The sequence below is a fragment of the Peromyscus leucopus genome, chromosome 8b, assembly GCF_004664715.2.
Source record: "Peromyscus leucopus breed LL Stock chromosome 8b, UCI_PerLeu_2.1, whole genome shotgun sequence".
Lineage (NCBI taxonomy): Eukaryota > Metazoa > Chordata > Mammalia > Rodentia > Cricetidae > Peromyscus > Peromyscus leucopus.
In genome coordinates, this window is record NC_051086.1 from 23,493,730 (window position 1) to 23,520,539 (window position 26,810).

A 26,810-nucleotide genomic window follows, 5' to 3' on the forward strand; every position below is an offset into this window, starting at 1 on the left:
CTCTCTGTCCAATTAACTTTAGAAAGTTGTGGGACCATAAGAAATGAGCAAGCAACTGTCCTCCAAACACACATCATCCCATCAAACTCCGAAGGAAAAGAAATTCTCTCGCCCTTAGAAAGGGGGAGGGGCAGGCATGGCGACACACCCTCTTTAATCCTAGCACTCCCTGGAAGTAGAGGCAGGAGAATCTCCGTGAGTTTCTGTTCTACCTAGCAAATTCCAGGGGGAGGGGGGAGAGTAGGAGGGCTAGGTGGAGCCAGCTAGGTATGGTGTCACATGCCTTTAATCTCAGCACTCAGGAGACAGAGGAAGACAGATCTCTGTTAGTTGGAGGCCAGACTGGTCTACATAGTGGGTTCCAGGACAGACAGGGCTATGTAGAGAGACCCTGTCTAATAAATAAATAAATGAAACAAGAAAGAAAGAAAAGAAGGGGGAAAGAGATGGCCCGGCAGTTAAGAGCGCGCGCATACTGCTTCTGCGAGAACCCTGAGTTCCATTCCCAGCGCCCAATTCTGTCAGCTCACAACCACCTGTAACTCCAGCTCCAGGGAATCCCAGGACCTCCAATGGCCTCCTCATACATAGACATACACAGACAGACAGATAGACAAATGATTAAAATAAAACAATCTTATTTTTAATGAGAGAAAAGGTATGGGACTATCATTTACTTCTTCGTTTTAACTAGTTTTTAGACTGAATTTTCAGTTTTCTGAACGCGTACTCATAAAAGAGAAACAACCAATCCTGTCTCCCTTTATCATTAAGGATACTGAGGAAGGGAGCGGGAAGAGACCTGCCCTGGGTCTGACTCCCACTTTAGCGTTCTTCTCATTGCCTGCTGTGCATTACTGATGAACCAGAGGTGGCGTGGAGGGCTGAAGGCACCGCTGACAGGTGCTTCAGCCTTGTTTCGGGGCCCGGAATTCTCAGGTTCCAGAGACCAGCAGCAAGCACCGGGAGGAGCGGGCGGGGCAGCTTCGTTCACCAGCAGCCCCCAGGATCTTAGTGGGCACAATGAAGATTCACGTTAAATTAGTCTGCAAAGCCGCCCCCGCCCGTAAGGAAACGACCCCTAATCTCCATCAGACGTGGCTGGGGACCCTCAGGCTGCCTCTCCTCCAGCCCCTTGCTCCGGCCCTCGCGACCCTCCTCCGAGACCCCCGGGCGCATCCTACCCGCGGAGGTCGGACTGTGCCCCCGCCCCGCCTTCTCCCTCCCCCCGGGGGCGGTGGCCCGTGGCGGCCGCTTTCATTGGTTGTGGCGCAAGCAAGGGCTGGAGACGGCGGTGCTGATTGGCCGGGACGGCTTGGCGAAGCTTGGGAGCCTGGCGAGTCGCTGGGGGAGCCGAGCAGACGCTAGGAGCAGCCTGGAGCATCGGAAGGTGATCGCGCTAGTCCGACCCGCGGATCGCAGCCTGTAGATCGCGGCCGGGGCCTGGAGGTAAGAGTGACGCGTCCGAGCGCGCGTGGCCGATCCTTCCGAGGGAAGCCCTGCACCCGGGAAGCCAGAGCCCAGGATCTTACCCTAGAATCTGGGCCCTCCATCCAATCAGGACGCCTGCTCCTGCCCCGAAGGGAAAGGGTCTCCCACTCCCCAGGCCCCAGGAGCAAGAGAGCTTCGTGTAACCTTCAGAAATGGGGTCGTTCGTCCTGGCCGCTGACTGGAGGAGGAAATCCTTCCCTTGTTTAACCCTTGGAATAGAAGCCGCTCCCCCAAGTGGAGTCCTGCCTCCCCAGATATCTAGACCCTCTACCATCTCCTCCCATTCCTAATAAACTAAGTTAGGGTCTTTTGCTTCTCTCTCATTCCTGTCTCCTTGGCATGTTGAGGTCATAGCTCGTATAGAAGGGTCCTGTCCCTCCCCGACTGTCAAAGTCCTAGAGAATAGGACCCTCCCTTCAACAAGGACATCCCAGGCCAAATCACCTACCTGCATACCTACCCCAGAAACTAGGTTCTGGATTCTGAAGACAAGTGAATTCTCTTCTATCCCTATGAAGACCCTTCCCCAACCATAGGAGAGGCCACACGTCCCCCTTCCCCCAAAAAAGGTTCTTAGGGACCTCTCCTTCCAGTGGAAAGGGGAGGGGCTTTTACACCCAAATCAGGCACTCATTCCTGGCCAAGTGCTCTATCCTCCACGGTCTTTTCACATAAATCCCACCCTATTAACACTACTGCCCTCCCATCCTTTCCCAGCCCACTCCAACTCCACTCCAAACCACCCGAACCCTCCGGATCATCCCTTCAACCTTCCTCAGCCCAATGGCAAAGACTGGAAGAGGCTTCCTAAAACTGAGGCCCTTGAAACCATGCCAGGCCTAGAGCCCCTTTCAGGAGCCTCCAAAGTCTAAGAATACAGATGGCCCCGCACTGCAGGACCAGCAGGCACCCTCTTCCACCCCCACGCAACCCCACCAACACAAATAGAAAGGGCTGCTACTCAGTGTTACCCTCCAGAGGCAGGTCTCTGCACTCCTGGACAAAACGGAGTCAACACAGAGAAGGGCTGTTAGCCCACTTCCAAGGGTTCACTGTGTGCTTCCTGGGCCTCCCCCATCAACTCCTGTGGCTGTTGCCTGATGGAATTCCCTGGGCCTAAGGCCAAGAGAAGGATGCTGCTGGGCTTGTCCGTTGGTCTGAGGACAGTGTTGGCTTAGCCGCATGGCTCCCTCACAATAGCCTAGTTTGGTGGGGGGCAGTTCAGGAGACAGGAAAGCAATGAATCTTGGCTGGTTCTCTGGATCTGGGCATGGTGCTACAGGATAGGCCAGAGGTCAGCTTTGGGTCCAAGAGACCAGAGGTCAGCTCTGGGAGAGACAAATGACCCTGTCTGCAACCCTAAAATATAAAAGAGCATCTAGATTAAGACTGGCCGTTTGTTTGGCAGCTGAACAAACTGAGGCACAAGGAGAGAAAGGGACTTGCTCAAGGTCACCCAGCCGATCATTGACAAATCCTGCAGAGCTCCTACAGGGTCCCTGGGGCTCCCCAACACTAGCTCCAGTCTTCACATGTACAGTGGCACTTCCAGCATCATGTCCCCACTCTTCATAGGAAGCAGGAACACTGAGAAAGTCAGCTGAGAAGGAACAGAGCTTTTAGAATGTCTGTCACCACTCCACGGGCTCCCAGTGGAACCCATTCCTGGGGTCTGATAGGTTTCTGTTTTGAACCTGCTGTCAAGCCAAGCCAAAATCCCAGCAGACCCAGCAGAGCAGATATGATCAGTTACAATATTCTAGAGCCGAGGCCACGGTGGGGACCTCAGCTGCATCGCTGGCTTTGCTCCAGGAAGGATGCCTGAGGAAGTTGCACCCCTTTCCTCTCCATCTCTGCTTGTTCTCTCTGGTTCCTGTTCTCTGCAGTAATGGCTTGTCCCTACTCAGAGTCCTGCACCCTTTCCTGGCACATGGGTGATTCTCCAGGACCTTCAGATAGATAAGCGCTGGTAGATGGGAGACTCTGAGATACCAACTCTCCGGCCTTCTCTCAGCTGGAGGGTAGCTATCAGACTTCAAAGGAGAGAGGGCCAAGAGCTCAAGGTGGAAGCGCAGAGATGGGAGGGGGGTTTACCACCTGCTACTTGGTGTGCAATCTTGGGAAGGTCTTCTTCCTTCCTTCCTTCCTTCCTTCCTTCCTTCCTTCCTTCCTTCCTCCCTCTCTCCCTCCCTCCCTCCCTCCCTCCCTCCCTCCCTCTCTCTCTCTCTCTCTCCCTTTCTTTCTTTCTTTCTTTCTTTCTTTCTTTCTTTCTTTCTTTCTTTCTTTCTTTCTTTCTTTCTTTCTGGCAGTCTCACGTAGGACAGGCTAGCCTTCACCTCCCTGCACAGTAGAAGATGACCTTGAACTTCTGATCCTTCTCCTTCACCTCCTGAATGCTGGGATCACACTCAGTTTCCTTGCCGTGCTGAAACAGGAGTGAGGGGCTTGGTACCTGCTAGGCAAGCACTCTACCAACCACCTGAGCTATGGCCCTTGACCTTTGGAAAAGTCCTTCTTTCTCTGTTACTTATCCTTAGGACGAAATAAGTTAATCCTCAAAGGAAATAGCCCAGCTAGTAAGTAGAAACAGTGCTCACAATTTCTACTGCAAAGTCAGCTCAGACTGGCCGACCGTGGCAGCAAGACTTCTAGATGTGCCTAAGCACCTCTGTTGTAGACAGGCCACCAGGACAGAGGCAACAGATGAATGTGGGCCACTGGAGACAAGTGAGGTTTTAGGGAAACGGAGCAGTGTGTGGAATGGACCACAGACCTTAAAGCCAGTCGGAACTTAGGGTCAGACATCCACCGGCTGCTTCTGGGGGACATGAGCAAGTCATTGATTTCTCTGAGCCTCAGTTCTTTGTCTTTAGCCTGTGGCGGTGGGCATCAGGTAAGAGACAGCCTGGAGAGAGGTTTTCTGTTCTTAGCGCCACTGGCATTTTGAGTTGGGTGATTCTCAGTGGTGAGTTTTATCTTCTTTATTGTGCTTTATACACTAGATGCCAGTAACACTACTTCAGTTGATAGCAAATTTCTTTTGGTAGGATCGGGGGTAGTGGGTATAATGTCTGGTATGCAAGCATGAGTTTGAATCCCCAGAACCACCTAAAAGCCAGGCTAAACAGCTAAGGGATGGAGACCAGTAAATACCTAGTCAGCCAGTCTTGCAAAAAGGATGGGCACCAGGTTCAATGAGAGACCCTGTCACCAGAGAATAAGGTGAGCCGCAGTAAGACATCTGGCCTCCACACATGTGTGCAAGGGTGAGCACAACCACACACACAAGAGCACATATACACACCACACACACATACACACATGCATGCACACAAGCACACATCTCCCGATAATTAAACGTCTGATAGAGGACAAAGTCCTCCTCCTCCATGGAGAACAATTGCCCTAGTGTGGCTTCGGACATGGCTGATGTGTGAGCTAAGCTGCCTCCTGTTGCACCAGCCTCTTGCTGCGGTGTCTTCCTGATGGAAGGGTGAGATTTTAGTTTCTCTCCTTTCAGCAGAACTTTGCCATTCACAGAGCATGGTTAGGGTTCCCATTTTACAGACGATGGAGAGGAAAAGTCTTGTCTGGCAGCATCACCCCTTTCCCCATAAACACCAAAGACATGCTCAAGGAGAAGGCGCTTGAAATTTATTACCTTTATTTCTTTATGTGCGAGGGGGTTTGCGTGTGCCACAGTGTGCATATCTGGGTCAGAGGACAGCTATCTTAGGGTTGTTCTTTCCTCCTAATTGGTGGGATGGAAAGCCGGTCTTCAGTCTTGACAGCAAGTACCTTCACCTGCTTGCTGAGCCCTGACCGAAGTTTTAGGACCCATTTTGTTCTAGAGACTTTCTCAGAAGGACATGAGGCACTCTCTCATACAATTTAAACTCCAGGGAGACCCAACATCCCAGCACTCAGGAATCTGCTCCAGCAATGTCCCCACTTGTGTGCAGGTGACATAGAAACACCCACTTTTTCATGCCCCTGGGAAGGGGCAGCATTCCCGTGTGCTCCAATGGAGAAAGGAACAGCGTTTTTAGAAGAATGAGGTAGATTTAGGCTCCAAGCCTGGAAAGGTCTTGGAGGCATATAATTCAGTGAAACAGAGTCACTGAATCCGCATAGAGAGGATGGTCCTATTTTAAAAAGGCGGTGGTGGCGCACATCTTTAATCCCAACACTGGGGAGGCAGAGGCAGGCGGATCTCTGTGAGTTCGAGGCCAGCCTGGTCTGCAAAGCAAGTTCTAGGAAAGCCAGGGCTACACAGAGAAACCCTGTCTCGGAAGAAAACAAACAAACAAACAAAATTGTAAAAAAAAAAAAAGAATCACCATCTTAGCACATTAGGCAACTCATCGGAATGAGAAAAATGATAGGGAGTGATTCCCAAAAGAGGACACACAGGGTGTGTTCTGGGGGAAGAGGAGAAGGGGCCCCACCCAGCTTCTCTTGCTTGAAAAACAAAGCCCAGAGGCTGAGCCCAATGCATACCTGAAGTTGCCAGTGGCAGAAACTCAGACCTCCTGAGCTTCCGGAGCATTCTGGGGCTCAGAAACAGGACTCAGGGACTTCCTGTGTGCTGACTGTGTGGAGGGATGTCTCCAATGCCTGCTTGTGGAACTGGGCTTCTCTTGGCAGCCACTCTGGTCTCTCAGAGCCTTGTTACCCTATCCTTCCATAGGGTGTTGGTAAAAGGCAAAAGAAAAGAAACAGAGAAAACAACGATAGAATTAAGAACTGGGGCAGCAGTTGAAGCGACCTGACTGGGTTTGTGTGAGGCTTCGCGGGGACCTTGTGTTCCACCCCTCGGTTAACAGTCAGTACTTGGTCTACGTGACCGCTGCCTCTCGTCTCTTCTCCCCTCTGCTTGCCTGTCCCCTGGCTGGGGACAGACGACAAAAGCCTCGTAAGTGACAGCTGGGGAGCCTGGGGGCTGCAAAAATGCTCAGCAGACTGGATTGATAGCCCCTGCACCACCATGCCTGACGGAGTTCTCAGCTGAAAGTCAGGGGAGGCCTCTGAGGGGCTCCGTCCTCCAGTCCCTCCTCCTGGGCCTGACTCACCAGCTTCCTCTGACACTGCATGCTAAGGGTTCAAAGAGTGGCCTCTAATTACATATCCCCTCCGTAATTCCACTTTCCAAGGGCAGATTGTCCTTCAAAAGCTGCTTCAAGATCCATCTTATTTCTTTTCCTTTTTTTCCCTCCCCTCCCCTCCCCTCCCATCCCATCCAATCCCCACCCCTCTCCTTTCTCCTCCCCTGTTCTCTCCTTTCCTCCCCTCACTTTCTTCCCTCAGCCCCTTAACATTTTGAGACAGAGCTTTACTATTAGCTCTGGCTAGACTAGTCCTCTCTATGTAGCCCAGGCTGGCCTTTCATTTGAGATGTAGCTCAGGCTGGTCTCAAACTCAGGACAGTCCTCCGGCCTCCGCTTCCATGTGCTCAGTTAGAGACTCTGGCATCTTTTATGGGACATTTTCCTTTGGCCCTCCTCTACCCTAAGCCAGAAAACCATTTCTCCCTCCACCCACATCCCAGCCTCCTTTGGTATCTTCACTGTGGCTGGGTTTTCTCCTCTGTTAATTCCCTAGCAGGTGGGGCTTGCAGCCGCCTTGCTTGTGCCCCTGTCCCAAATGCACTGCCCAGTTTCTAGCAGCAAGAGACATTTATTGAATGTATCTTTGCATTAGAAAATTTATTTGTATTTTATGTGTTTGAGAGTTTTTGCCCGCATGTATATATGTATACAATATGTGTGCCTGGTGCCTGAGCAGGGCAAAAGAAGGCCCTGGATGCCTTGGATGGACAGTTGTAAGTTGCCACATAGGTGCTGAGACTCAAAAGCAGGTCCTCAGCAAGAGCAGCAAGTGCTGTTAACCACGGAGCCATCTCTCTGGCCACTAGATGCTAGCGTGAATCTGTGCATTTTTGACGTTGAGAAAACAGACATCACATAAAATTGAATGTTTAAACCACTTTAAAGGTACAGTCCTGTGACGTTAAGTACATTAACAGTGCTGTACTTCTACCATCACTACCTAGTTTTAAGATATGTTTATCACCCTATAAGGAAGATTAAGAGATCAGACCTTATGCGTTGGCTCTGCGTCCCTGTGGATTTGTGTCTTGGTGAGGGTTTCTGTTGCTGTGAAGAGACACCATGACCACAGCAACTCTTGTACAGGAAAACATTTCACTGAGGTGGCAGCTTACAGTTTCAGATGTTCAGTCCATTATCATCATGGTGGGGAGCAGGGTGGCATGCAGGCAGACGTGGTGCTGGAGGAATAGCTGAGAGTCCTACATCTTGCAGGCCACAGGAAATCAACTGAGACACTGGGCGGTATCCTGAGCATAGAAAACCCAAAGCCCACCCCTACAGTGACACACTACCTCCACCAAGGCCACACCTCCTAAGAGTGTCACTCCATATGAGATTATGGGGGCCAGTGAAATTCAGACTACCACAACTTGCCTTTCCCAAATACTCCATGACCTGTTGGTTTTAGCTTCTCCTGTATTTTGCATACGACAGACTTCTTCCATTTTTAAGAGTGAAGTATATTCCATTATATAGGTTGATCATGATTCGCTCCTCCATTTACCAGTCAATACATGTGAGTTGTTTTTATCTTGCATACAGTGAACATGCATGTGCATGCATGATGGCTTAAAGACCTGGTTTTGAGCTGTGGATGTCGCTCATTTGGTACAGTGCTTGCCTAGCACGAAGCTCTGGCTTTACAGTCAGCTTCAGCTATAAATGAGTTTGAACCCTACCTGGGATTTGTGGAGACCCTATCTTTAAAAAGGGGTAGGCATTTGCTGGGGAGCAGTTTAGTGGGCAAATGGCTTTTCTGGAAAGCGTGAGGACTGGAATTTGAATCTCCAGAACCTATATAAAAGCCAAGCAGACTTGCTGGCCACTTGCAACTCCAGACTCTGGAGACAGAGATGGGGTTAACAAACTAGTGGGCAAAAAGAACCCATCCTCTTCGAGCTCATATATGCAAACACACACACACACACACACACACACACACACACACACACACACACACACACGCACACACTGACAATGGTGCTGATCCTCATTTAACCTTCTGAGGAACTACCAGCCTGTCTCACAGCAACACTGTTTACATTCCCGCCCGCAGTATGTGAGGGTTCCAGTGTCCACACATCCTGAGAAGTTACTATCTTCTGCGTTGTTTTGTAGCCTTTCTAGGGAGGTGATGTTGCTACATTGTTATTTTGGCCTATATTTCGACAACCACTCACAGCGTGACCATGAGTGTCCATTCAGGTGCTTGCTGCTCATCTGTGTCTCTTCAAGCCCTTTTCCACTAAAAAAAAAAAAAAAAAAAAAAAAAAAAAAAAAAAAATAGAGGCTTGATGTGGTGACACACACCTTTAATCCCAGCATTCGGGAGGAAGAGGCTGGTGGATCTGAGTCCAAGACCAGCCTGGTCCAATAGAGAGCTCCGAGCCAGCCTGGGCTACTTTGTGAGTAGTCTCATTAAACCAAAGTCTCAACAAAACAAAAAGAACAAATTCTATTGCATTTATTTATTAGGGGGGCACACATGTTCTGTGGTGTCGTTGTAGAGGTCAGAGGATAGTTTTCAGTAACCGGTTCGCTCCTTCCTCCATGTGGGTTATGGGGATCAAACTTAGGTTGTGCGCGTGTATCTAAAGCACTTAGGGCTGAGGAAGCCTCGACTCTGCTGGCTTCCTAGGAGCGGGCAGCCAGCCACCCACTTAACGCAGCGGCGTCACTGGCCTCTTGCTGTATGCTTTTGTCAGTAGCAACCTCCACTCAAGCTGTGATGACCAAAAAACGTCTCCATCGCTGAATGTCCTGTGGGGAGCAAAACTGCTCCTGGTTGAGGATCATTAATTTAGCGGGGTCGTGTAACTGTTCCTTGGCTACATGAGGAAACGGTAAACACATGGTGGAACACCCAACAACAGACCAAAGAGAGCATTCCATCCAAGTCAATCTTGGTGAACTAACGCGTTTTCCAGAGTTGTCGACACAGTGGTGAGTGGCTCAAAAGCAGCCTGATCACTGAAAAAGCCCCACCCCAGCGTGGGTGACAACTCACGGAAGCTGCACCCAGGAGCTCCCTGCCCAGCTTGCAGGCAGCTTTACCAGAAACTCTTTTCTCCTCAGCACTGTTTATCTCTTTTATAACCTTGGGAACAGTCCTCAGGAACCTTGAAGTTTTCATGGGCTTGTAAGTTTCCTTGGCTTCTGAGTCACACTTCTCCCTTCCCTTCCTTGCTCCAGGGGAAGAAAAAAACTACAAGGCTGAAACAAGCATAGAGAGCTAAAATTTCTGTATTTGCGGCGTATTTGTTGGATGTTGGACAGGTGGGTGGGTAGATTTGTGGATGGGTGAATGTATGCTTGTGTGCATGGCTATGTGGATCAGTGGATGAATAGGTGGATGGATGGATTCAACCCCTTTCTCTGTTAGACAGACTGATGATAAATGGTTATGTGAATGAATGGATGAATGCACTGTATGATGTACGTACTCCATGAATGAATGGATGAATGTACTGTATGATGTGTACACTCCATGAATGAATGAATGGATAATGCACTGTATGATGTATGCACTCCATGAATGAATGAATGGATGCACTGTATGATGTGTACACTCCATGAATGAATGAATGAATGAATGGATGGATGGATGGATGCACTGTATGATGTAAGAACTCCATGAATGAATGAATGGATGAATGCACTGTATGATGTATGCACTCCATGAATGAATGGGTGAATGCACTGTATGATGTGTACACTCCATGAATGAATGAATGAATGCACTATATGATATATGCACTCCATGAATGAATGAATGGATGAATGCACTGTATGATGTGTACACTCCATGAATGAAGGGGAGAATGCATTGTATGATGTGTGCACTCCATGAATGAATGAATGGATGAATGCACTCTATGATGCATGCATTCCATGAATGAATGGATGTACACACTGTATAATGTATGCACTCAATGAATGAATGAATGGATGAATGCACTGTATAATGTATGCACTCCATAAATGAATGAATGGATGAATGCACTGTATGATGTGTGCACTCCATGAATGAATGAATGGATGAATGCACTGTATGATGTGTGCACTCCATGAATGAATGAATGGATGAATGCACTGTATGATGTGTGCACTCCATGAATGAATGGATGGATGAATGCACTGTATGATGTGTGCACTCCATGAATGAATGAATGGATGAATGCACTGTATGATGTGTGCATTCCATGAATGAATGGATGAATGCACTGTATGATGTGTGCACTCCATGAATGAATGAATGGATGAATGCACTGTATGATGTGTGCATTCCATGAATGAATGGATGAATGCACTGTATGATGTGTGCACTCCATGAATGAATGGATGACTAACTGACTGCACTTTGTAAGATTTGGACATGTTCCTAGGCTATGCTGGAGCTCCACTCTTCCCGCTGGAGTATGCTGCTTTCACTCCTGAGCATGGTAGTCCTCACACTTTTAACATAGGCACCCGGTCGAAAGCTTTGTAAGATAGACAGATGAGCTCACCCATCAGAATTCAAGCTTTAACAGAATCACCAGGTGATAGACCACTCTCAAACCAGTTTCCTTGCCCTCTGCAAACCCTGACCAGTCCCGACCTCATCAGTCGGTCAGTTCCCAGAAGTCCCACCACCTTCTGCCAGCATCTGTTCTTTGGCAAGCTGGGATCCACTGTGCTTTAGAACCTCATTATTTGGACTGAGGAGATGGCTCAGTGGACAAAAGCACAAGCACTTGTCATGCAAGATGAGGACCTGAGTTCAAGTCCCTAGAATGCATGTAAATGTCAGATGCGTGACTCTGGCATTTGCAATCCCAGAGCTTCCCTGAGGAGATGGGAGATGGAGTCAGGGGAATCCCAGAAGCCCACTAGCCGCTAGCCAGCTAGCTGGGTGAGCATGTCAAAAAACAAAAAGAAGCCCTGTCCCAAAAGAAGTTGGAAGGCAAGGACTGACATCTGAGGTTGTCCTCTGACCCCATACCACCACTCAGGTTCATATGAGAGGCCCTGGGTAATTCCAGCACTTTCTTCAGTACAAAAAAGAAAAAAAAAGGAAATGGAGTGAGAGAGGGAGGAGAGGGAGGGGAAGAAGAGAGAGAGAGAGAGAGAGAGAGAGAGAGGGAGAGAGAGAGAGAGAGAGAGAGTCAGTCTTTAAGATCTGGGGAGACCACAGAATAGGTGTTTGCCACAAAGCCATGAAGATCTGAATTTGGTCTCCAGCACCTTTGTAAAAAGCCAGACATGAAGCCAGGCGTTGGTGGCACACGACTTTAATCTCAGCACTCAGAAGGCAGAGGCAGATCTCTGAGTTCGAGGCCAGCCTGGTCTACAGATTGAGTTCCAGAACAGCCAGGGCTACACAGAAAAACAAAACAAAACAAAAGCAAGGCATGGTTGGGGCACTGGCCATCCCTGCACCGGGAAGGTAGAGCCAGATCCCAGCAAGCCCCAAATTCCCGTAAGAGAACGGATCTCAAAAAACAAGGCACGGAGCTCCTAAGTAGTGCTACTCAAAGTTGACCTTTGGCCCACACTCATATGTTACACTCTCACGTGTGTGTGTACACATATCTGCACACAACAGAAAATAAGTCTTAAGTGGGAGAAGGGTGAAAAAGCATGGCTCTTGTGAAATGGAAAAAACAAATACTTGTTACTGGATTTATTAAGCAGATTTTACACGTTCAAAGGAAAAGCCAGATACAGCATGGCCATGGATGCAGAAAAATGATGGCATGAGTCACGAATGGAGGCAGAAGTGGTCTGACAAAGCAGAGTTTGCTTATCTATCAGTTTCCTGCAACTTACAAGGAGTTTAAAAAAAGAAAAAAAAAAAAAAGCTGGCTCGAATGTAATGAACAAGACTGGAATTAGATAACCCAAAGGCTGGTGTTTATGTAGACGGCGTACAGTTTGCCATTGATGAGCAAGTTCTCGATATAAAACCAAGATTTCCCGAATGAGAGGCCCTTGATGGGACAGAGGCAGAGGGTGCAGGAAGGGGCAGATTACTACCAGCCAGGTGACTTTTTGGGCTGGACCCAGAGATCCACCGGGGACCATAGTAGGGGTTCTGAGCAAGGCAATGATGTGATTTCAGTAGCACTTGAAGAAGCTGGGCAGTGAATGGCAACTCGTCCCCCACCTTTGAGCCCCGGTTCCACATGGGAGCCAGCCAATCATGCAGGCGGATTTCTGGCCTTGTACCCAAGGCTTCTAAGACCGGAAAGCTCCTTGGGGGCAAGGTTGGCCGAATGCCAGTCAAAAGAGCCAGGCACCACCTTACAGGCAGGGCTGTTCCCAAGCAGGAACAAAGGCTGCCTTCCCTCTCCTTGTCCACAGCTGTAAATAGCTCTCCGCTGGCTTTGCAGTCTGAGCGCCTTTGTGGGGACAGGCTGGAAATGAGCATACTAAGAAGTGTTTGTGCAAATTACTGCCTGAATGCACAGTGTACACCTGGCATTCTGCCCTGACCCTGAGTGTACCACCCTCCCAGGGGCTGCAAGCCAGGCTCGAAGAACACACACACAAGAGCATAGACAGTGTGACCTAGGGACAGGCTTGCTTGCAGAAGGCTTCCAAGCTGACCCAGTAAAGTCATGTTAAGAAGAGGAATCCTTCAAAGGATCCTGACCCACTACCATTATCATGATGACTCATGAATGACAAAGGGGCAGACATCCTAAGAGTTAGCCAGAACCTATGCATCTCACAAGGCAGGAATGACCAGATTTCAAACGTAAGAAACAGGTTCAGAAAGTAGACCCCACAGAGGGCTGTGCATAAGAGCAGCATCCAGTGTGTCCTGGGCACATGGACACATCTGGGGAATCCTCAGCTCCCTGGTTTCAGTGGATTCATCTCTCTGTGTGAGCAAGAATGTTCCTAGTCACTGAGAACTGGGATGAGGGGGACCAGCTACCACAACAAATAGAAAAGAGGGTCAAAACGTTAAGGAAAACGGGGCTGGTGAGACGGCTAAGCAAGTGAAAGTCTCACGCCTGAGTTGGGTCCCCAGGACCCACAATGGAGGCAGAGAACCAGCTCTGCATGTTGCCCTCCAACTTCCACATGTTTGCCATGATGTCATGTGCATCCCCAAATCAATAGAGTGATTTTAAAATGTAGTTCAAAATTCTGCTGAGTGTGATGATGAATGACTATTCCAGAAGCTGAAGCGGGAGGATTGTTGAGTTTAAAGGCAGCATGGTATATGGTTCCAGCCAGCCTGGGCTGTATCACAAGACAGAGAAAGGGAGCACCGAGGGCGTGTCTAGCATACACACATCTCTGTGTTCCATCATTAACACCACATAAACCAGGCATGGTGATGCACGAGTGTAATCCTAGCACTAAGGAGCAGAGGCAGCGGGATGAGAAGTTCAAGGTCATCCTCAGCTACTTAGCAAGTTTGAGGTTAAGATAGGTGAGACCCTATCCAGAGAGAGAGACATGACTAAGTGCTATGTATGACTGCTCACATCTATAATATTAGTATTCAAGAGACTGAGGCAGGGGGATTACCTTTAGTCCCAGACAAGCCTGGACTACAACTAAGACCCTACCTGAAAAAAAGAACAGCCAGGCTTGGTGGTGTATGCCTTTAATCCCAGCACTCAGGAGGCAGAGGCAGGTGGATCTTGTGAGTTCAAGGCCAGACTGATCTACAGAATGAGCCCCAGGTCAGCCAGAACTATATAATGAGACTATGTCTCAACACACACACACACACACACACACACACACACACACACACACACACACACACACACGCACGCAAACACGCAAACAAAAACTCAGAGGAAGCAGGTGGGCTGTTGAGGCTTGGCTCCTTAGGCTGCTTCCTGGAACCTTTGCACCAATTCGTAGCTGCATTTGTTGGTGGCTGAGAGGAACATCCTCCCCACAGGGACTGGAAACTCTTAGCAGCCACCATGTTCTAACACTACTTCTTGGAATGGAGCAGGTTCCAAAGGTTCCATGGTTGCTGTTTGTCATGATTCAAAAAGGTCACTGCCTTTATCCAGGTCAGCTCCCTGCACATCTGCCCTGAGGGACCAAGCAAGCACATGTATTTTGTATTCCAATTTTCTGGTCGGTGTTTTGCTACCTGCTCTGTGAATGAACGCCTCCAATGCATGGGAAGAGGGAATTGCTCCGCCAAAGGCTGTTTCACCCCAGGCCAAAGACACTTTATCCCAAGTGACTGCAGGTTACAACTGGGGTTACAAGTCTGCTAACCTTTAACTTGGGAAAGCATACGGTTGGGGCACATAGTCCTTTTCCCCTGGACTGACAATCAAGTCCTTGCAGAGACTCAGCTGAGAGCTGAAGCTGCCCCTCTGTCCTCCAGCTTAGGGGAGCAAGGAAGGACAACTGCAGAAGCCAGGAGGCTCCTCACACGGGGGCCTTATCACAAACAGGCTGACCCTGGGAGCTACACCCAGGATCTGTAGGTAGTGCCAGGCTGTGCTTTTAATAGGGAGCAAAAGGGCACTCAAGGCCTCACACCTGTTAATCATTGAACCCCGCAGCAACTCTCTTAGTTCTCATCAGTATTTTACAAGCAAGGAAGGGGAGGCACGTAGAGAAGACAATGGGCCTTGAGATTGTCCACATCTGAAATTCCCGTGCCGTTGATTAGAGCTGTACCAAGGGCAGGGTGGGCCTGCCGCTCAGTCGCAGAGACCTAAACTATCGTGCGTGAGGCTCTGGGCTGATTGATCCTCCAGCACGAGGGGTTGGGAAGAGACTAGGCAGAAATGTTACAGGACATCAATCCAGAGAGCAGCCACCCTGGTGCAGGGCTGGTCCCTGTCATTCACAGAAAAAGCCATTCTGATGCACAGGCTAGGTGCTCTTTGGGAAAGTCATTTCCCCAGTTCCCCTTTCCCACGGGTCCACCACTCTGTTGTAGTTCTTCATTTTTCTGTCCCTAGAACTGGACCACAAGTCTCTTGAATCAAGATTCTAGATGCCTGAGTCCTCTGTGTCTTTAGCATCTGCTTAATCATGGGCTCCAGCTATAGGTGGGGTGGTCACAGGTCTCCTGTGTTTGTTTGCTTGCTTCCTTGTTGTGGGATATTTGATTGCACTGTGAAACTCCAAGACCCTGTTAGTAAAACTAACTTTGGATCAAGGGACAGAGCCAGCGACTAGTTGGCAGGAATTAGCCATAGAGCAGACAGAGGAGCCAGGAAGATGGAGAGATGCTCAGGAAAGAGTGGGGAGGGACTTAGAGATTTGAGGTCTTTTTTTGATTTGGGATGGGTGGAGAGATGCTCTCTTGCTGGGTCTCCAGACAAAAAGGAAGGTCAGTTGGTTGCTTCTCAGCTTCTGTGATCTAGTAGGTTTTCACCCCAACATCTGACTCCCGAGTCTTTATTGGTAAATAGAACAACTTAGTTAAAAACAACCCTTCTTTCCTTCTTTCCTTCCTTCCTTCTTTCCTTCCTCCCTTCCTCCCTTCCTTCCTTCCTTCCTTTCTCTCCTTCTTTGAGACAGGGTCTCATATAGCCTGGGCCTTGAACTCTTAGTCCTCCTGCTTCTACCTCCCAAGTGCTGGGATTATAGGTTTGTGCCATCACCATGCCTAGTTCTCTCTGTCTGTCTGTCATCTGTCTCTCTCTCTCTCTCTGCCTGTGTGTGTGTGTGTGTGTGTGTGTGTGTGTGTGTGTGAATGTGGGAGTCAGAGGTTGATATGGGGTGTCTTCCTCAGTCACTCTCCACCTCATTTTTTGAGACAGGGTCTCTCACTGAGCCTGGAGCTCACTGATTCAGCTAGATTATCTGATCAATGAGCTCCAGGGATCCCCCTGCCTCTGCCTTCCCTACCCTAAGACTACAGGTGCATGCCACTGGGTCTAGCTTTTTAAGTAGATACTAGAGATCCAAACTCAGATCCTCATGTTTACACAGCAGGCACTTTGCCGGCTGAGTCATCTGCACAGCACCTGCCTCTCCTTTTTTGTTAATGCATATTAAACTGAAAATGTCACCATTAAGATAAATGGCATCTGTTGTTGTCATTTGGAGATGGGAAAATGCATTTCAAGACTCTGGGGTCCTGAGAAGTCTGCTGGATGCTTTCTAGCATGTGTGGGTCCAGTCATGTGACACTGAGCTTCAGTTTCTTCATGTAGAAAGTGTGATCTGCCTTGCAGAATGAATCAGGAGATTTTAGTTGATTGGCACCTCATAGGCTCTCCAAAAATGTCCCTACTTCCTGGCACATGTATCCTGAGACATCCCATTGTCTTCTTTGGACCTCAGAAACTGAAACATTAGACAAGATCTCATTAAAGTTTTCTGTAGATGAACGATCTTATTAAGTAAGAAACACAGAGCCAAATGCAGAGTTAATAGCCCAAGAAGTCAGAGCAATAGCTAAAAGCTAAAAACCTTACCCTTCACTGCCACTGCTGTTCTTCCTCTCCACAAGAGACCTACTTCCTGTGTGTTTGTCCTTTTTATTGACTTTCCGTTCTGCCTTCTCATTGGTTGTAAACCCAACCACATGACCTCCTCGTCACTGCCTGTCTATACAGACCTCCAGGTCTTCTAAGGTTGGTATTGAGATTAAAGGTGTGTGTCTCCATGCTGGCTGTATCCTTGAACACACAGAGATCTGCCTAGCTCTGCCTCCCAAGTGCTGAGATTAAAGGTGTGCACCACCCCCACCTGGCTTCTGCTATAGCTTGCTAATAGCTCTGACCCCCAGGCAACTTTATTTAGTAACATACAAATAAAATCACATTTCAGGACAAATAAAATATCACCATAGTTTTCCATTTATATTATTTAATGCATACTACTACTATTCCTTCTTCTTCCTCTCTCTCTCTCTCTCTCTCTCTCTCTCTGTGTGTGTGTGTGTGTGTGTGTGTGTGTGTGTGTGTGTGTGTGTGTATGTTCATTCCATGACACATATGTGGAGGTCAGAGATGGGAATCATTTTTCTCCTTCCATGATGTGGGCCCTATGGTTCAAACAGGTTGTCAGTCTTGTTGGCCAATGCCTTTGCCTGCTAAGCCCTCTTGCCAGCCCCACATTGAGGTTTTTGTTTTGTTTGTTTTGTTTTGTTTTGTTTTGAGACAGGGTTTCTCTGTGTAGCTTTGGAGCCTTTCCTGGAACTCACTCTGTAGCCCAGGCTGGCCTTGAACTCACAGAGATCCGCCTGCCTCTGCCTCCCTAGTGCTGGGATTAAAGATGTGTGCCACCACCACCCGGCTCATTGAGGATTTTATCCAGTACCAAAAGTGTTTGATTCTAAGTTATCAATTGTTACAACCACTAGGGCAGGAGTGGGGAGGCTTGCATTTGGTGCAGTCATGGTGTGACTGTGAGAGGCACATTTGCAAAGCTGAGACACCCTTCAATAAGTTCCAGTTAGCGTCCTAAGCTAGGTTGGGCCAGGAGTTGATGAACAAAGAAAGAAATGCAGAAAAAGGAAAATCCAACAGGCTGCCACATCCCATTAACTTCATTCCAATATGGAGCCCTGGGTCTTGGCGCTTGGGGACATGGAGTCTATCCTTGTCTGACCAGTGCCCATGTCTGTGTAAGTCTTTGCTGGGTCTCCTTGAGTCTGAAATGGCAAGTCCCAGTCTTGGGACTTGTCTTGGGATGTCCTCTGGGAATAAGAGTGTCTCGCTGACACCACATGGCTTTTGGGGAAAGTTGCCGAGTTGACAGGACATAGTTGAGCTGGCGTTGTGACAGAGAAGAGCTCTCCTCCAAGGCTTCTGTTCAAAGACTGGAGTGAGAAGCAGATGGCTCCCAGGGCTCCAGATAAGAGGCTGGAACTCACTGTGGTTTTAATTTCCTGCAGGAGCCAAATGATTGTGAAGATTGCCTTTCCTGGCCTCTGCAGAGCACCCCTAAGCTCTGGCTTATGACGCTGCAGAAAGCAAGAACAGACACAGGGTCTCTGGACTCAGTTTCTCCCCTTACAAAATGGCACTATCCTGTGTCACAGATGCTTAAGATTGTCACTAGTGGTCAGTGGGTAAAGGGCTTGCTGTGAAAGCATGACCTGAATTCAGATCCACAGCAACCATGTAAATGCCAGGTAAGGCAGCATGCACCTGTAACCCTGGTGCTGAGGACAGACAGACAGATCCCAGGAGCTTGCTAGTCAGCTAGTCTAGTCAAAACAGCAAACTACTGGTTCAGTAAGAGACTGTCTCTTAATTAGAATAAGATGGAGAAGTGATTGAGGAAGGCAGTTCAGTGTCAACCTCTGGGCTGCATATGTTGCCTACGCAGACAAGCATACCTGAGTGTGAGTGCGCGTGTGCGCGCAAGCGTGTGCGTGCAAGCACACACACAGACACACACAGGCGTGCACACACACACACACACACACACACACACACACACACGGGTGCACGGGCGCGCACACACACAACATATAAATAAAAGAGTTAGCCATATCTGAGCTTTAGTTGCCACAGGGTGAGTGCAGGAGAAGCTTGTCCCACAGAAGCATTTGCAGCTCCCTCATTTCTTCTCATCTGCCAAAGGAGGAGAGTGTCCCTGTGGTGGGAGATGCTGAGTCAAGTCTCAACACAAACAGTACTGAAGGTTCAGAGACAGACAAGGAAGCTTCCAGTGGAAACTGGAGTGCTCTGCTCCTGGGGCTCCAGGGCAAGTACCTGCCATTGGACCAGAGAGTTTGCCTGAGGGAGTGAATTACCAACAGGGAATGGAAGTAGGTGTGGTGATGTAGGCCTGCCACCCCAGCTACTGTGGAGGCCAAAGGAGAATCACAAGTTCAAGGCCAGCATGGACAAGTTAGCAAAACCTTGTTGTGTGTGTAGTGTGTGTGTGTGTATGTATGTATGTATGTAGTGTGTGTGTAGTGTGTGTGTGTGTGTGTGTGTGTGTGTGTGTGGTGCGGGGGTGTGGAGTGTGTGTTGGGGGTGCTTGTGCCAATGTGTGCACATGTAAAGGAAAGAGATCAATGTCAGGTATCTTTCTGCTGTTTATCCACCTTAGTATTTTGAGACTGAACACAGAGCTCACCAGTTGGCCAGCTAGCTGGTTATCAAGCTACAGGGACCTCCTGTCTCCACCTCCCATCCCGCTAGAGGATTACAAGTACCACTGACGTGCCGGGCTTCTTACATCACTGTGAGGATCAGTGCAAGTGTCCTCATGGTTGTGTGGCAAGCCTTTACCCACTGTGCCATCTCCACAGCCTCTGCACTTGGTTTTTGGAGACAGGTTCTCTCTGTGTATGCCTGGCTGGCCTAGAACTCACCCTTTAGAACCGAGTGACCTTGAACTGGCAGTGACAGCCTGCTGTGAGTGATTTCAGTGTGTGTCACCATATCCGATTTTTAAAATAATTTTCCAAGTCTCAGGAAATATAATAAAATAAATGAAAAGGGCTGGGATGTAGCAAGACCCTGGGTTCCATCTCCAATAGCAAAAGAGGGAGAGATGAAGAGTAAACAGAGTCTCGGAACCCTCTGAACTGACTGAGTAAACTAATGTTTGAAGCTTTTCTCCAGCAGTCCAGACCAGAAGGTGCTCACCCCCAGGACCCAATCCCATGCCATGCAGGGAGCTTGCTTTCTTGCTGAGGTGAATCTACCTTCTGGTTGTTTCTTTCCCATTTTGAAACTTACAAAACCTTGCAGCCATGGTATCAGGCACATCTAGGACTTGAACCCGGGTCAGAGTACACAAGTCACACCTGTAACCCCTGCACCCTGTGTCCTCTGTAACCCTGCTTTCTCCTGCTGCGTTGCTTTCTACCCAGGACTTCGCACAGAACGCACAGCAGGACTGAGGGGCCTGGCTGTGCGGGAAGACTCGTAGTGAAAGGCAGGCCCTGGACCCGGGAGTTCTCTGCAAGTTTGGAGGTCAGCAGTCCATCCACGGTGCTAGAGCACTAGTCAGTTCTTGTCCGTCCGTCCGTGGGTGCTTATGGGATTATGGGAACATTACAGGAGGAATCAGGGAGTGTTTCTGGCAGCCAGGTGCTTAAGGGACAGAGTGAAGAAGGCTGATCTTGTACAAACCTGTCTCAGCTGACCAAAAGCAATCTGTGTTCCTTGTGGAGGAAGCATCTCGAGTTGAGTTACTGTCTTAGTTAGGGTTTTTATTGCTGTAACAAGACACCATGACCATGGCATGTTTCTTATAAAGAAAACATTTAATTGGAGGGAGGTTCACTTACAGTTTCAGAGGTTCAGTCCATTATCATCTGATGGGGAGCACAGCTGTGTGCAGGCAGACGTGGTGCTGGAGCTGAGAGTGCTACATCTTGCAGGCAACAGGAAGTCGACTGAGACACTGGGTGGTATCCTGAGCATAGAAAACCCAAAGCCCGCCCCCACAGCGACACACTTCTTCCAACACTGCCACACCTCCTAATAGTGCCACTTCCTTTGGGGGCCATTTTCTTTCAAACTACCACAGTTATCATCTGTTGACTTTAATTTTTCCTGTTGGCAAGTCGGCCTGCTTTTCCCATCTGCAGGAGTTCCTGCATGGCAGTGGCAGAGGTGAAGGGAGATGAGGAGCTTGCATGCCTCTGGAGAAGATCAATGCGTTAGTCACAGATAAACGAAGATGAATGTGGTGCCCCAGAGAGGTGGGGCTGCTTTGATCAAGTTATGGGTCAAGCGAGGCCTCTCTGAAGGGCGACGTTAGCATCGGGTGGGGGACCAGCAGGTGTGCGGCAGGGCCCACTCGGGGGGAGCACATCAACCTCCAGTTTAGACAGCTGTCCTTGACTCTGCAGGCAGAGCCCTGTGGCAGACTCATCGCTTCCTCTCGAATCGCCACAACAAAATACCCGACACAAACCAGGAAGCAAGGTCTTATTTGGCTCATGGCTTCTGAAGGCTCCGTCTGTGGTTGCTTGGCTGTATGTGGAGGGAAATATCACAACAATAGAACATGTAGGAACAAAAGCTGTCCACCTCCTAGTGGGCAGGAAGCAGAGAAAGGAAGAGATGGGAAGTTTGTTTGTTTGGTTGGTTGGTTGGTTTTTGGTTTTTCGAGACAGGGTTTCTCTGTGTAGTTTCGGAGCCTGTCCTGGATCTCACTCTGTAGACCAGGCTGGTCTCAAACTCACAGAGATCTGCCTGGCTCTGCCTCCCGAGTGCTGGGATTAAAGGCGTGCGCCGCCACCGCCCGGCTGAGATGGGAACTTTTAAAGGCACACTCTCAGTGGTCTACTCACAAACCAGGTCCCATCATCTAAAGGTTTCACAGCCTCTCTCAGTAGCAACACCTGGAGAGCCGCCTTCAACACATGAGCCAGTGGGGGTGGGGGGCGTATCTGGCTCAATCCATAACAGTTTTATAGGAAGCACCAGACATGATATCCTTCACTAAAGTCCCTCTGGCTTTTCTATGAAAGTGGATTGAGTGGAGAGACCTCAAAGGAGGCTGCTGTGGCTACCTGAGTACAGGAGGAGGCGGCAGTTAGGATTCAAATGGAGACAAGAGGAGTGAGTGACCTGAGGACGTCCATAGTGAAGTCTGAGCACAATGTGCAGGTGACTCCTGGGTACAGGTGCCCCTGGCATACTGGATACACAAGCTTGTGGACCTCCTGCATCCAGCCTGGTCTACAGAGCGAGATCCAGGACAGGCACCAAAACTACACAGAGAAACCCTGTCTGGGGAGTCGGGGGGAGTTAAGGTGTAGGGCTGGAGAGATGGCTCAGGGGTTAAGAGCACTGGCTGCCCTTCCAGAGGACTGCCTTCAGGTCCCAGCACCCACATGGCAGTTCACAACATCAGTAACTCCAGTTCTCGGGGGTAGGGGTGACTGATGCCCTCCGCTGTCTTCCACAGGCATCTGACATGCGTGAGATTCATAGAGACAAAGCACTCACATATGTCAAATAAAAACAAAGTTTTAAAGTTATTTTACTCTGCGAAGAAACTTAGGATGATTTCAAGGAGGCACCTTTGGTTCCCTCCCCTTTCATTTTTAGAATTGTGTGTTTTGTTTTGTGTGTATGTGGTGTGGTAGTGTCACAGTGTCCATGGGAAAGTCAGAGGACTACGTATTGGAGTCACTTTTCTCCTTCCATTTTGTGAGTTCCAGGGATCGAACTCAGGTCCTCAGGCTTGGCGGAAGAGCTATCTCTCCAGCCTTCCGTTCTCCACCCCCAATCTTTCTCTGACCTACATTCTCAGTCCAAGGAGAAATGTTACAAACAATGTAAGTACACTAATGTGGACTTGGAAAGAGATGTGCTTTGTGTCCCGCTGCTACATCAGCAAAAAAAAAAGGGGGGGGGCGGGGGAGAATGACTTCTGATGCCAAAGGGACCCTATCAAACCAGAGTCTGGGAGTGTTCCCTAAACTTGAGCTCCTGGTAACCCAGTGCAGAGGGCCACCACTTCTTACAGGGAGCAGACAGACCGTTTGTGACTATACAGCTAAGCCTGGACTACCTAGGCCAGTGGCCATTTTCCCAGCTGCTAAACTCTGCTCTATAGTGCAAAGGCAACCATAGATAAGTGGGTAGAGCTGTGTTGCAATGAAAGTCCATTTTTAAAGGCCATGGCCCTGTGTTTCAGGTTCCTAGTCCAGAATTGAATAAGCCAGAGTAAGCTGGGCCCGAGAACACCTTCATTCCTCCAGGAATTCAGCGCATCTTTCTCCAAGCTTCCCTGCTCTCCATTGAAGTGAGATGATAAAGTTTCACTTTATGCTGTGAACGTGCTAAACTCCCTGATTGTGCTGACCTACTTTCAACTTTTAAGCATTTCCCCCTGGGGATTGGAAGCCATTTTGACCTGGTTCAATGCCAGAACACTAATGTCCTTTTATATCTGTTTGGAAGCTCATCTCTTTTCACGCTTCTCAAAACCAAACTGAATTCAGATCAATGTCCAAGTGCCTCTGGGCTTCCTGCTAATATCGTGTCATGTAACTCGATCGTGTTTTCCATAATTAAATGTCTAGACCCCTTCGGCTGCCATCTATTCGTGTCCCCTCCTTCCCGTGACAGTTTTCCGGTTTACGGAGGAAGCTGGAAGTGCTCTTTTCCCCTCTTGGTAAAATTAACTGTATAGACCATTAACAAGCAATCAGAATGTAGACTGGGGTGGAGCTATCAGTAAGTACCGCGCTTGCCTGGCATGCCCGAGTTGTTGGGTTCCATCCTCAGTACCACATAAAGCGGGTATAGGGGCACATGCCTGTAACCGCAGCACTTAAGACACAAAGATCCGAAGTTCAACGTCACCTTTAGCTATATAGTCCAGTCTGGGATACAGAAGACCCGGTCTCAAAAACAAAACTGAGCAAACATGGAAAAGAAGAGGGGGAGTGAGGAAGGAGGAGAAGGGAGAAAAAAGTAGCTTGCTACCCAGAACCTTCTATCCGAGATCAAGCTGTTAGACGGGCACCCCTCTTTAGGCCAGCCTTCCTTCGTCATAGTCTTGATTCATGCCTCCACAAATTATACTCAGACTTATGTGAGATTCCATGGGTTTCCAGGCTTGGTGTGGTGGCATATGCCTTGAATTTGAGCACGCAGGAGGCAGGCGCAAGTGGATTTCTGAGTTCGAGGCCAGCCTGGTTTACATAGCAAGTTCCAGGCCAGCCAGGGCTACGCAGTGAGACACTGTCTCAAAAACAATTTATTTTCCCCCACGGGTTTCTTATTTCTCTCATTGCATGGCTTCAAAAATCGTATTCCTATCTTTTTGCATAGTTTCTGGAAACTGTCCAGAGTACCAAGCCTTCACGCTGCTGTCTGCACTGAGCAAGCCCCTGCTCGGGCTGCTGCCAGTGTTCTCTCGGCTGTCCGCTCTTCATCAGATATGTTCTAGAACTCTTGCCCCACTGACAGCTACCTGGATTAGCTAAATGTCTGAAGCTGAGATTATTTAAGGTAAAAATATTTAAGATCTTGGAGTGGGGAGATGGCTCAGTGGCTAAGAGTGTTTGCTTTGCAAGCCCGAGGATCTGAGTTCTGATCCCAGCACCCACAGAAAAACAAACAGCAAAAACAGGCGAGCAACAGAGTCCTTGGGGCTCACTGGCCAGTCTAATTGAAAAAAGTCAAATCTCATGTTCAGCAAGAAATCGAGTCTCAAGGGGATAAGCTGGAAATTGATAAAGGACACCTGACGTCTCCAGCCTCTGCATGCACTTACATGTATGTGCATTCACAATTAAAAAAACAAAAACGACCTCTCTTTAGTCCTTGTGGCTATATTCTTCTCCAAAGGGGTTAGACCCAGGCGGTCCTAGGAGTGTCCTGACTCTCAGTCATGAGATGAGCAGAGAGCATTAATGCCTGGGAGGTTCCTTCACTGACTCCACACACTGAATGCACACAGTTTTTTGTTTGTTCATTTTTGCTTTCTAAGCAGTTGAGAGAGGACAGATTTCACAGTCCCTGAAGCCAATGATGCCATCACTGAGTTTAGGCACTAGCCATTTCCCCACGACCCTCAGTAGAGCCTCTGTGTTCTCAGGATAGGACCTGTACACAGGAAACTTCTAGAACAGTTCCTCCATTTGCAGAAGCTGCATTTCCTCCGAGTCCTCGTCTTCATCTGTAACACCGAATAGCTACTCATGCAACAGAGGCCGGTGTGATGCCTCAGTAGGTCAAGGCACTTGTTGTCAAGCCCACGTTCAGTCTCTGGGGGTCCACATAGTAGAAGGAGAAAACCAACTTCCCACAAGTTGACCTCTGACCTCCATGAGAGCACCACAGCCCATGTGTATGAGTAAGCACACACGATAAACTAATATGTTAATTAAAATTTAATAAAAGTTTAAAAATTTTTTCAATGAATACTGAATGTTATCATGTGAACTGGGTATATGTAGCAGGAAAGACGTCTGTGCACCTAACTAACCATGGTGCCTGAAAAATAATTATATGGGGAGCTGGAAGAATGTAGTTTCAGAACTAGGAAAATCGTTTCCACGAGAAACTTAAACATGCTTCTTTGAGGAAATATTTTGGGATATGTGAAATTTGGGAGATGAACAGAAGTTAACCAAGGAGGAGTGAGGAAAGAAATGCAGAGAGCAAGAATGACATGTGCAAAAGCCCCGACCGAGGCTGTCGCTCCGTGCACCTCCCAGGGGCTGTGTGACCTGGCGGAGTTAGAAGACATGGGTAGGGATGGCTGAAGAGCAGCAGGCTAAGGCTGAAAGGCAGGAAGATGACTATCTCTACATTTGTTCCTGGTTGTCTGGGGCGTGGAAATGAAGTAAGTGAATTTAAGACACTCTGGAGTCAGGGCAGAGTCTCCTCCCTCTTCCCTGGGTTTCTTCCTCAAGCTCATGACCAGGTCAGTCTAATCCTGTTGGAAACATCAGAGCAAAGCTGTCTGCAAGAAGCAAGAGAGTTGCTGACATTTCTAAGGCAATAGCCACACTGTAGAACCAATAAATAGATAGATAGACAGACAGACAGATAGACAGACAGACAGATAGACCACCTAACTGGACTTCACCCCTGATTATGCCAGCCAGGATTAAGGATGGTGGCTGCCCAGGTCACATTTGGTACAAGATCATGCCAAGCCCCGGACATAAAGTCATTCTCAGGAGCACACAGTCAGTATATGGATAGCATCATTAAAATGAGGGTCTAGACCAGACCAAGTAAGGGAGAGCTAGAGCCTCAACCTTCCTGGGATGGGAGCCCATAAAGGGCTCTGAGCAAGTGGAAGCCTGACCTTCCACCCAATTCACAGCCCACTGAGACAAAGGCACACTAGTGGGGGGAGCCTATTAAATCTTAATTAATCTTTAAATTAATCAGGTTTATTCTTAAGATTTCTCAGTGGTAAGAAGTTCAGAGTTCACTGCATATTCTTGTTTATTGCCTGATTGACTTTTGAGGTCTTGGGTAGCCAGGCTGGCCTAGAATTCACTATGTAACCAAGGATGACTTTGAACTTCTGATCCTCCTGGCTCCATGTCTTGGGTAGTGGGATTACAGGTATGTGCCACTACACATATTTTATGTGGTGCTGGAGATGAACCACCAGGACTTGGTGCATGCCAGGCTAGCACTCTCCCAACACCCCTGCACACTTTAACAAAGATTTGTTTATGTGTATGTGTCTGTGTGTGTATATGTGCGCGTGAGTGTGCGTGTGAGCGTGCGTGTGCGTGCGTGCGTGTGTGTGTGTGTGTGTGTGTGTGTGCGCGCAGGTGCCCATGGAGGCCAGAAAGGATGTCAGGTCCCCTGG

General features: G+C 48.7%; 1 protein-coding gene across 1 annotated transcript in view; it reads left to right on the forward strand.

Annotated features, from left to right (window-relative positions):
- Nucleotides 1–1,351: 1,351 nt before the first annotated feature.
- The window catches only part of Abat (4-aminobutyrate aminotransferase), a 106,192-nt gene continuing 80,733 nt past the window's right edge, over nt 1,352–26,810 (forward strand). The window contains exon 1 of the mRNA XM_028872865.2: nt 1,352–1,449. The gene's annotated coding sequence lies outside the window, so the exon portion shown is untranslated. The remainder of the gene's footprint in view (nt 1,450–26,810) is intronic.